The sequence below is a fragment of the Neophocaena asiaeorientalis genome, unplaced genomic scaffold (genome assembly GCF_003031525.2).
Source record: "Neophocaena asiaeorientalis asiaeorientalis breed wild unplaced genomic scaffold, Neophocaena_asiaeorientalis_V1.1 scaffold487, whole genome shotgun sequence".
NCBI lineage: Eukaryota > Metazoa > Chordata > Mammalia > Artiodactyla > Phocoenidae > Neophocaena > Neophocaena asiaeorientalis.
This window is the reverse complement of record NW_020173398.1, coordinates 1,248,813-1,259,606: the sequence shown is the minus strand read 5'-3', so window position 1 is coordinate 1,259,606 and position 10,794 is coordinate 1,248,813.

Here is a 10,794-nt window from a genome sequence, read left to right as displayed (position 1 = left end):
CGCGTGCAGCGGGCTCGGAGGGAGAGCCCAGGGCTGGCGGGATTCGTGCCCGCCCGCCGGCCGGGGCTGCGGCGCGGGGGCGACCCCACACACGCGGCTCCTGGCCTCCTCCTGCCCGCAAGAGGCAAAGCCGCAGAGCAGGATTATGCCTTCTAAACGGGATGCTACCTATCCTGATTTTTTAAAAAAAGAAATGCAGCTTTGGGAAAGGTTAACGGCGCTCTGAAATCATTTCCCACAACTATCTGGACCATCAACATGTTTTAAACTGTGACAAGTGCAGATTCCAATCTCATTTTAAGATCCTAGTCTTTGAATCCTTCTCCCGGCCCTCAGCCCCGTTCACAAGCCATCCTTCCTCACTGAATTGGTGCCAGCTCAATGGTGAAGGGGGCAGGCGGAGAACAATACTCAATATCCACAAAGCTTTGAGACTTCTAAAAGGACTTCAATTACCAACTTCCCCTCCTCGACCCATTCCGTAATTTATCCTGACATTTTCCAGGTCAGTGTAAAGTAGCCAAGACGCTCCAGTTCCCCAGCTCTGTACTCATTTGATATTATCAGCTCTCCCAGCAGGTACAATCGGCGGCTGATAAAGCAACAGGAGTTAGACCCTGAACTTTGCTCTTCGCAAGACTATGGCTCTCTTACCCTGCCTTTTCCTCTGACTTCACATTATTCAGAACGAGCTCACCAATCAGTTCTTACTCTCTTGAAAGGTGAAAAACTGAATCCATCCCACTCCACAGTGTCATCCCTTCCACACCACTCCGTACTCTCTTCCTTCGGGATTTGGGGATAAGGGGGCGGGGCGGGGGGGGCGTGTGGGTGTGCATCGTGAACACCGCTGCTAGACACAAAAGCAAACCTTCCAGGGAGGTGGACTGAGAGAACGAACCTCAATTATTTGACTGAATAATGTTCTTCCTGGAAGATATGTATGCATGCATACCATCAATTACTGTAGCTTGTACCCTCACTTTCTCTCCAAGTTTGAAGGGTAAGAAGAATCAAAAAATCAGAATGAGCCACAGCCTGGGAAACGCACCATTAGCTCCTGTTGCACCCTGCACTTTTCCCTCAAAACGCTTATAATGACTTTTTCTGTGTCTGTCTGCTCATCTGGATTGTAAGCTCCACACAGCAGGAGTCACCATCCTGCTATTCCTATTTCTAGTATCTATCAGAACCCTGGTCCACGTAGTCCTTCAATTTATGTTTATTGAATGAATGAAAGAAGGGTGGTTATCTAGGTAGTAACAAGTTGTTGATGCTACTAGGAAAATATAGAAACTGTAATATCTGTGACATATTTATGAACATATGCTAATTTGCTATTATACAATGATTGCTGTTTCTCATATACAGAGTACTGAAATATGTAAAACAATTTCACCAATGGTGGGGGGAGGGAATGACAGGTTGTGTATGTTTCTCCTGTCTTTGCTGGTAGATCCTTACAGATTGTTTGTTAGATTCTAGACTAATAAAACAAAGCACAATAGAAAACTAATTTACTGTTTGCACTAGCCAAGGGATATGTCACTTTTTGTTCATTTGAAAAGTAACTGACTTATGAGTTTGTAAGCCCTGCATTAATGTTTTCAAGATGAAAAAATAGAAAGAAGCCCAAACAGAATGCATTCAATTATGATATATAAATTTCATCAAAATAGACAAAATCTCTAAAATCGCCCCTAAGGCTTTCAAGAGAATTGTCACACATTACAAGATTAAACTCTAATTTGAAGATACCTGGGTATGTTCTCATTATCACTTCAGAATGACAATGTGTAGGTATATTCTGCATTAAGCTGCAGTTAAACAAAGCTGAGGGCTTCCCTGGTGGCACAGTGGTTGGGAGTCCGCCTGCCGATGCGGGGGACGCGGGTTCGTGCTCCGGTCCGGGAGGATCCCACATGCCGCGGAGCGGCTGGGCCCGTGAGCCGTAGCCGCTGGGCCTGTGCGTCCGGAGCCTGTGCCCCGCGGCGGGAGGGGCCACAGCAGTGAGGGGCCCGCGAACCAAAAAAGAAAAAAGCTGAAAGGATAACCAAGAATTAACTATATATCATTGCATACATGTTTTCCTCCAAAATAATGACATAGAAATAAATTAACTAAGTGAAAAAAAATGACTTAAATCTTACAAAATATTTAAGTTGTGTTGAGGAGGGGAGAGATCATATCCCTATTCCCATGCTAAGACAACCTCTGTCGGTACCATCCTTCATTTCCACCATGTCATCCACACATACTCACAACCAAGAGAGATGGGATTGCTAAAGTAACTATTCAGAGTCCCAGATGTTCATTGGACCACATTTTACTAGTAGTCAGAGTCACCACATGATATGCCACCAGGTTAGCCATGCTCAGTCAATTCCTCATTCCTGTGCTTCCTGCAGGCAGCAGACCCTGGCATGGCTGAGCCTCTCCAAGCATAAGTGATGCCCTCCATTGGAGTTTTTACTAGAGAGTCCTTCAGAGACAGCAGATCATTGATCAAATACTTAGAGCATGGCCTTCCATTCTGCTTGTACATATGCTGCCTGACTAGGAACCTGCAATGGAGAAAACAATCCCAGCTTTAACCTCTACATAGCACAAAACATGCCGAATAATCACAATTCCAACAAAAGATTTTCTTTTGTGAGTGACGTTTTCTTGAGTGACATTTTCTTCTGCCAGGGTTTTAGCTTTCTGGGAAAATCTTATCACAATGAAAAGTTATTTGGAAAATCAATAACCATATTCCCTCATCATTAGTTTCAGAAAAAGTGTTAGTTTATGCCAATAAGAGTTTGGTAGCAAAACAGCCATCTCACGATTTTGCATAAATCTGTTTCTACCGTATACAATGGGTCCAAGTTTATAAAAAAATCTCTTTTATGTAAGTCATTATGCTAATGCTTTGAGAATATGAAACTAAATAAGACACAATCCCTCTTCTTCAGGAGTCTAGCAGGAAGGAAAATATTTTTCAAAAATAATTAAAATACCAGGCTTCCCTGGTAGCGCAGTGGTTGAGAGTCTACCTGCTGATGCAGGGGACACGGGTTCGTACCCCGGTCCGGGAAGATCCCACATGCCTCGGAGCGGCTGGGCCCATGAGCCATGGCCGCTGAGCCTGCGCGTCCAGAGCCTGTGCTCCGCAACGGGAGAGGCCACAGCAGTGAGAGGCCCACGTACCGCAAAAAATTAATAATAATAATTAAAATACCAAAAAGAGATAATAAAAAGTAAAATGTATATTCCACAGGACAAGTTCAAAAAGTGATGTAGGATTTAGTGAGCAGAGGTCAAATCTTATTAAGGAATCCACTAGGACATCAAGAAAGTGGTAATATTTGAGGTGGCCTTATAAGAGGAATAGGAGTTCATCAGGTAGAGATGGGAAGGAAGACGTTCCAGGCACAGAAGAAATGACTGGGGTATAAAAGTGCATAGAGGACAATAGTTCAGTTGGAGCCAGAGCATGAAGAGCCTTCAATGCCAGGCAAATGGGGGTGACTCACTTTCTTAAAGTCTTGCTGATACCTGAGAGCTAGTCTTAGCTAATGATTTCTTTTAATAAATTTATTTATTTATTTATTTTTGGCTGTGTTGGGTCTTCGTTGCTGTGTGTGAGCTTTCTCTCTAGTTGCAGTGAACAGGGCCTACTCTTCATTGTGGTGCGCAGGCTTCTCTTGTTGCGGAACTCAGGATCTAGGGGCTTCAGTAGTTGTGGCTCTCGGGTTTAGCTGCTCTGCCGCATGTGGGATCTTCCCGGACCAGGGCTCGAAGCCATGTCCCCTGCATTGGCAGGTGGATTTTTAACCATTGTGCCACCAGGGAAGTCCCTAGTCTTAGCTAGTTTTGAGTGAGTTTAACACAGAATATTTGAAATCAGCTAAGCCAGCCCCCTCACTTTACAAATAAAAATGTCTAAGTTCCGCAGAATTTTCGTGACTTACCCAAACACACATTGTTAGTGGCAGGACAGGAACAAAGCCTAAAAGACTGGATTGTAGGATATCTTAAGGCCCTTTCAGCTCTGATGTTGATAAGTCTATGACATCTCCTTACTTGAGTTGACTAATCTTTCCTCTCTGTGCTGCTTATGACTTCTTTTCAGAGATCCACTTCGGAATTTGATTATTTTTTTCTTTTGAAATGAACATTTTTCAAACATACAGAAAGACTAGGATAATGAGCACATATATACCCATCACCTAGTTTTAATATTAACATTTTGCCATTTTGTTTCCTCTGTTTTTTACTGAAGTATTTGAAAGTAATAAGGCATAACATTTGTCAACATTTTGAGTATGTCTGTACTATCTAAAGTTTCACATGGGGACTTCCCTGGTGACGCAGTGCTTAAGAATCCACGTGCGAATGCAGGGGACATGGGTTTGACCCCTGGTCCGGGAAGATCCCACATGCCGCGGAGCAATTAAACTGGAGCACTACAACTACTGAGCCTGCGCTCTAGAGCCCGCGAGCCACAACTACTGAAGACCACATGTCTAGAGCCCATGCTCCACAACAAGAGAAGCCACCACAATGAGAAGCCCATGCACCACAACAAAGAGTAGACCCCCACTCACTACAACTAGAGAAAGCCCACGCAGAGCAATGAAGACCAAAGCAGCCAAAAATAAATTTAAAAAAATTTTTAAATCCTAATTAAAAAAAAAATAGGGAGATGCAAGAGGGAGGAGATATGGTGATATATGTATATGTATAGCCGATTCACTTCGTTATAAAGCACAAACTAACACACCATTGTAAAGCAATTATACTCCAATAAAGATGTTAAAAAAAAAAGTTTCACATGAATGTTTCCTTACTTTCTCAATGAAATCTCTAGACCTTCTTTTCTCCCTTTACCTCACATAAAATACCAAACATTAGCTCCTATTCATCATCTAGTCCTATTCTTTCTCTTTTTTCCAATAATACTATAGTAGATTTATGTAATTATTTTCTCAGGACCGCCTCCTTCTTCTGAGAACCCTGTTCCTTTCATTCCAACCAAATTGATACAATGATGTGATACAACATCTCACAGACACACAGACACACACACACACACACACACACATAGACATCTCTCCCTCCTCTCAAAAAAATTGATTGGTCTAGAAGAAGCCTTGTGGCCCAAGCTGGGCCAATAAGCAATTTCTCATTGGTCTTGGACTTGGGACCTAGAGAGTTGAGGTGGTCTCTCTGCAGGTGGCCAGCATTGTAAGCTGAGAAACTCAGGAGATACCAGTGGTCATGTTTCTGTTATGTGAAGAAAGATAATCTGCAGCAAGAGAGAAGAATGAGGATGACACTCAGTACAGAGGAGACAAATGGAGCAAGCATCCTCTAATGTTATCATGAATTTGACTTTTTTTTTGCCTAAGGTAATTTAAATTGGGATTCTGCCCCTTGAAGCCAAAACAGCATATATGTAACTGTGATTTGGCCTGGAGAGTATTGATAGGAAGAATTAGGCAAAACCTTCTGGCTACTCCAGGCTAAAAGGTATAAAAACCTCTCTACGCATCCACCCAACCCCAATTGAGAAGACGTGAAGAGAAGCTGTAACTGTATATGTTTTCAAGATTTATATAACTATAAATACATAAACCTATAAAAACTAATTGTACCTTATCTACTTCTTGAAACAATAGCAGACTATATTTAAAATATCATAAACTTATTTTTTCAATTGTTGACAGATTACATTTTGTGTTCAGAAATCTTCCCCCAAGCCAGACCCTGGCACGGCACACAGAAGGGAACATTTGAGACCGCAGAACATCTACATTTACCCTAGTATTGCTGCCCCACATAAGCTCCAGGTGGAAAGAAAATAGCTGAATCTTCAATGCTTACAACCTTTAATTAGATTAGCTCCATCCAGCAGAGAAATGAGGACCATGAATGTCAGACTTTGCTATCCATCATTCAAGAGAATAGTAAGCAAGGGGCAAAGGTGGGGCCATGAGTGTTACAGTAGTAGAAGTCCCTCCTTATGGAAAAGAGGCAAGAGGAAAGGAAGTTCCTCCCTAAGGAGTGTTTGTTTAATCAGAATCCATTCCCCTCCCTTCATTGTTTAGCCTTGATGTTGTTTAGGTGGGATTGGCCTTACTGCTAGCTCTAGGGTGAGGCTTTGTGAACCTATATCACTTTAAGGGTTAATGATTTGGAGATGGACAATTGTCCTAAGCTGGTCTACTTAGTGTGAGGTTCAGAACTTTCATTTGATAACCGCAAGAAGGAACACCCTCTTCTCGTCTTGGATGTAAATGAGGAAGTATACAGAATTGCTGGTAGCCCTACAAGGAAAGCCAGGCCAAGGATGAAGCCAACATACAGAACAGGGCAGAGACTAGAGGAACTCTGAAAAGCAGATTATATCATGAACTCCAGATCAAATCACACAAGAAGCCAGGTCAATATCTGGGATTTGTCAGTTAATGTGAGCCAATACATTCCTTTTATTGTTTCAGCCGGTTTGAGTTATTTTCTTTTACTATCAACTAAAAGTATGCCCCCCAAATAAGGAGATTGATCTGTAAGTTCCCTCCCAGTTAAAAATAAAATTATACATACTCTAAATCTAAAAGGAAAGAATATATAATTCCATATTCTGGAAAAAGCCCCAGTGCTATCTCTTCTCAAGAGGTAATGACAATATACCACTAGAACCTCAGGCAGCTAGGGCAGGCTCCCCCTGAGAATCAGGGGCCATAGGATGAGGAAGAAATCTTAACAGTCTGCTGTAGAGGATAGCTTCCTTGGTTGGATGGGTTCCTTCTCTAAACCAAGACTGAGAATATAAGAGTAGCGATTAAAATACAGATTTTCCATCAAAATTTAGAACACTCCTGCCTTTTGTTTCATCAATTCTGCTTCTCAGAATCTCTCCTACAAAAATACACAAGCAAAGGATATGTGTGCAGTGATATGACCTGAAACATTGTTCATGGTATTAAAAAAATGGAGACAATCTTATTTCTACCAAGAGGAAATGGTTATATAAATTATGGTATATCTATGTGGTGTAATGCTAAGAAAGAAGGATGCACGGATAGAAAAAAGATTATCTACTATATGGTTGAATATATAAAATATATCAGATCAAGAAAGAAAAATATAGAGTATGATCCTGTGTTAAAAATAAACTCTATACATATGTTTGTGCTTAGAAAATATGAAAAGCTTCCACTTTTTATTTTTCATATCTCAAATATGAAATTTATAAATTGTTAAAAAAATTTACAACAGGCATCTGTTGCAGTTTTGTAATTCAAAACCTTTCCTTTTTAAGTGTGTATGTGTATTTTTCTGTGAGAAAAGATTGTCAACATTGTGAATCATGATTATTTTCATAAATAACTCAAACTTGTAACTATTTTATTGACTTATTCTTAAGATCAATTTGAATGACTATAGATATATTCATATATGCATATATACACATGCATGCATAAAGGAGTATGAATGTTGACAATTCATTCATTATTCAACAATTCTTATTGAGTGCCTACTGTATGCCAGGCAGTGTTCTAGTGATATGTCAATGAGTCCTATAGACATACAGTGTTGCACATAATGAGATCCAAAATAGTCTCAAGAATATACGTAACTATAAATGTCGAAATGTAGCAAAGTATAATGTTTATGTGTGTATAATTTTCAATCATCAAAACCATTTAATTTGGCTATTCAGTGATGAACTCGATTTCGTGTTATAAATGTGTAACCTTCTTCAGTTTCAACTATAAACCTTATAGTTGAAAGCACTGAATTGAAGAGCCAGCTAAATAAAACTACCGATCTTGATTTGGGTGTGTTTTGGATCCAACATCTTTAGACCCTTACCACATGCCAGAACTTAAACTTAAACTGAGTTCTCAGTTCCAGACTTCATATACAATTTTTCTAATACTTCCTTTAAATCACAGAAATCTCACTCATCAATTCTCTCCCACCCTGAATTCAGAGGCACTTGTAATTAGTCCCACACAATTTAGTCTTGCAATATTAATTAATTCAGATATATAAATCTTTTCTTTCCAACTTGTGCAGCTGAGAGCTTATGGAGGTCAAGAACTGTTTTCTCTTTCCTCACATCCACACATCACAGTTTATTCTTTCAGAAAACTGTAAATGCATCCCTCAGCTTCCTCAACAAAGAGTGTACATTTAAACTAAAAATAGAACACAGATCCTCTGTGTTTTTCAGTCATAATCAATATGACTATCCGTGAGGCAATTATTTTAAGCTTAGCAATTTAGACATAATCCCATCATTGAATTAGGCTTGAAATCTTAGGAGGAAATTGCAGCATGTTTATTCATCTTAGTTGCTTCTAAGCAACTGTTATCCTCCAAGCTTAGAACACCCTCCATGATTTCTAGGGAGCAATTTTAGATTACATAATACTTTTTGGAATACATTCTGGAAAGTACCTATTCTGTTTAAGGAAATCTATAGTCTCTTTCTCTCTCTCACTTTTTTAAAAGAATTCTTCTCCTATGACTATTTCCTTGAACTTCAGACTCCAACGATAAGTAAAGGTAACAAGAAAGATGCCGGGAGAAAAGCCAATTTAATTGTGCTATCCTGAATAATTGTTTCTGACTTCCAGCTTGCCCATTGTGATTTTTTTGGCAGGAAAGAAATTAATATCAGACTCCAACAACCTTCAAACAAGTAAAAATTATAATCTGGTTGGTGCCTATTTAAAGTAACAGAATCCAAGGCAACACAAGAGGCTTAATTTTAGATATGCATGTTATTAACTAAGAGTAGGAAAGAGCATTATCTAGTAGTGAAGAACCAAGAGCATGAAACAACCATTTTAAATTTATACTCCCATTTCTTCAAGGTTTGAAATGGATAACATAACTTCAACTTTCTGTATTTAGCTGTCCTGTCCTTAAATTTAGTTAAAAGTTAAGTTTGCTTAACTTTTTATCACTTTACAAAATTGCTATCTAGGCTTATAAAACACCAAACTCCTTGTCTTAGTTCAGGCTGCAATTATCATAGGCTGGGAGGTTTAAATAATAAAAATTTATTTTTCACAGTTCTGAAGGCTGAGAAATCCATGATCAAAGTGCCAGCAGATTGGGTGTCTGGGGAGAGCCCTCTTCCTGGTTTGCAGACGGCCGTCTTCAAGTTGCGTCTTCACATGTGGCGAGGGGGTGGTGGTGGCAGGAGTATCTTATTCAGGGTGTAAAAATAATTTATAGCTAGAAATGTTAAAATATTGTGGAACCACCTTTTCAACATCGTTGGGTAAAAAGTGAGTTCTGGAGACGCCTCTAAGGCAAAATATGTCCAGATTACAATAAGGAACTAAGTTAAAACAGAATTTAAAAATTTTCACCTAAAAAAAGTAAATTACTGAAAAATGAAAAACTTGCATGGTTAACATCTGAATTTAGACACTAAAATGTCTGTCTTGTCTAGTGATGTATTACTAGGCAGTAGCTACACAAAGGTAGCAATTAATGTGACAACAGTTGAACATTAAGACCAAATTAGGGGCAATTATTTACTCTCATTGCTATAATTAGAAGTGTACAGGAGGCACCCAGAAGCTGCGATAAAGGAGATTATGGATAAATACACACTACTTTGTATATTCGTCTTGAAATGTACAATTTTACAGAATCCTTTAAAGAAAAAAGACCCTAAAGCAAGTGAAATATAGAAAACAATTCACAGTCTTGTATCCTGTGTCCTTTTTTTGAACAGCAACACTCTCTAAACATTGGATAAATATTGAACTCTTTTCTTAAACTTTTGTCCTGGAAATTTCCAAACATACACAAAGTAGAAAGAAAGAATGGAATAATGAGTCCCCATGTATTGATTACCTGGATTCAACATTTATCGATATGTGGTCTATCTTGTTTCATTTATAACCCCACTGTCTCCTCACCCCCACTGCACTAGATTATTGGAAATCAACTGTCAGATATAATATTATCTCACCAGAAAATACTGTAGTATGTATATCTAAGAGATTGACTCTTTTTTTAAAAGCACAATCATAATGCCATTTTCAAACATAAAAAATGAATACCTTAATACCAAATAATATACAGTAAGTAATATTAAAATTCTTACTGATAGTCACCTAGTTTAGATAATAGTGGTAATACAAAATTTTTTTTCAGATTGAAGTTGCAGGAATTTGAATTTTGAGTTTAAGTATTTCCACGTATTGTTTTATTGTGTTGAAATTATGTTAGAATGAATATCTGTTATAAGTCACATTCCCATATGTGATAGGTTGGTTGGTTCGGTGGTTGATTTTATCTGAGGAGTAGAACTGAAGCAAGTTATTTACAGGACAAGAAACAGAGCAAAAAAGAAACCCAACGTCTCTGCTTTTTTTTTTTTTTTTTGCGGTACGCGGGCTTCTCACTGTTGTGGCCTCTCCCGTTGCGGAGCACAGGCTCCGGACGCGCAGGCTCAGCGGCCATGGCTCACGTGCCCAGCGGCTCCACGGCACGTGGGATCTTCCCGGACCGGGGCACGAACCCGTGTCCCCTGCATCTGCAGGCGGACTCTCAACCACTGCACCACGAGGGAACCCCACGTCTCTGCTTTTGAAAACAATTTCTCTGAACCCGGAATGAGAGGAGAAATATTTTATCATCCACCTTCCCAGCACCACAGCTCACTTTCAGCTGGCTTTACACTGCTATAGTTGCACTCTGTTAAAATATTAAAATTCCTCTTAAAAGGTGAGAACTTACCTTAGCGCCTCCTCCTCCTCCTCCCCCAACCCGCCC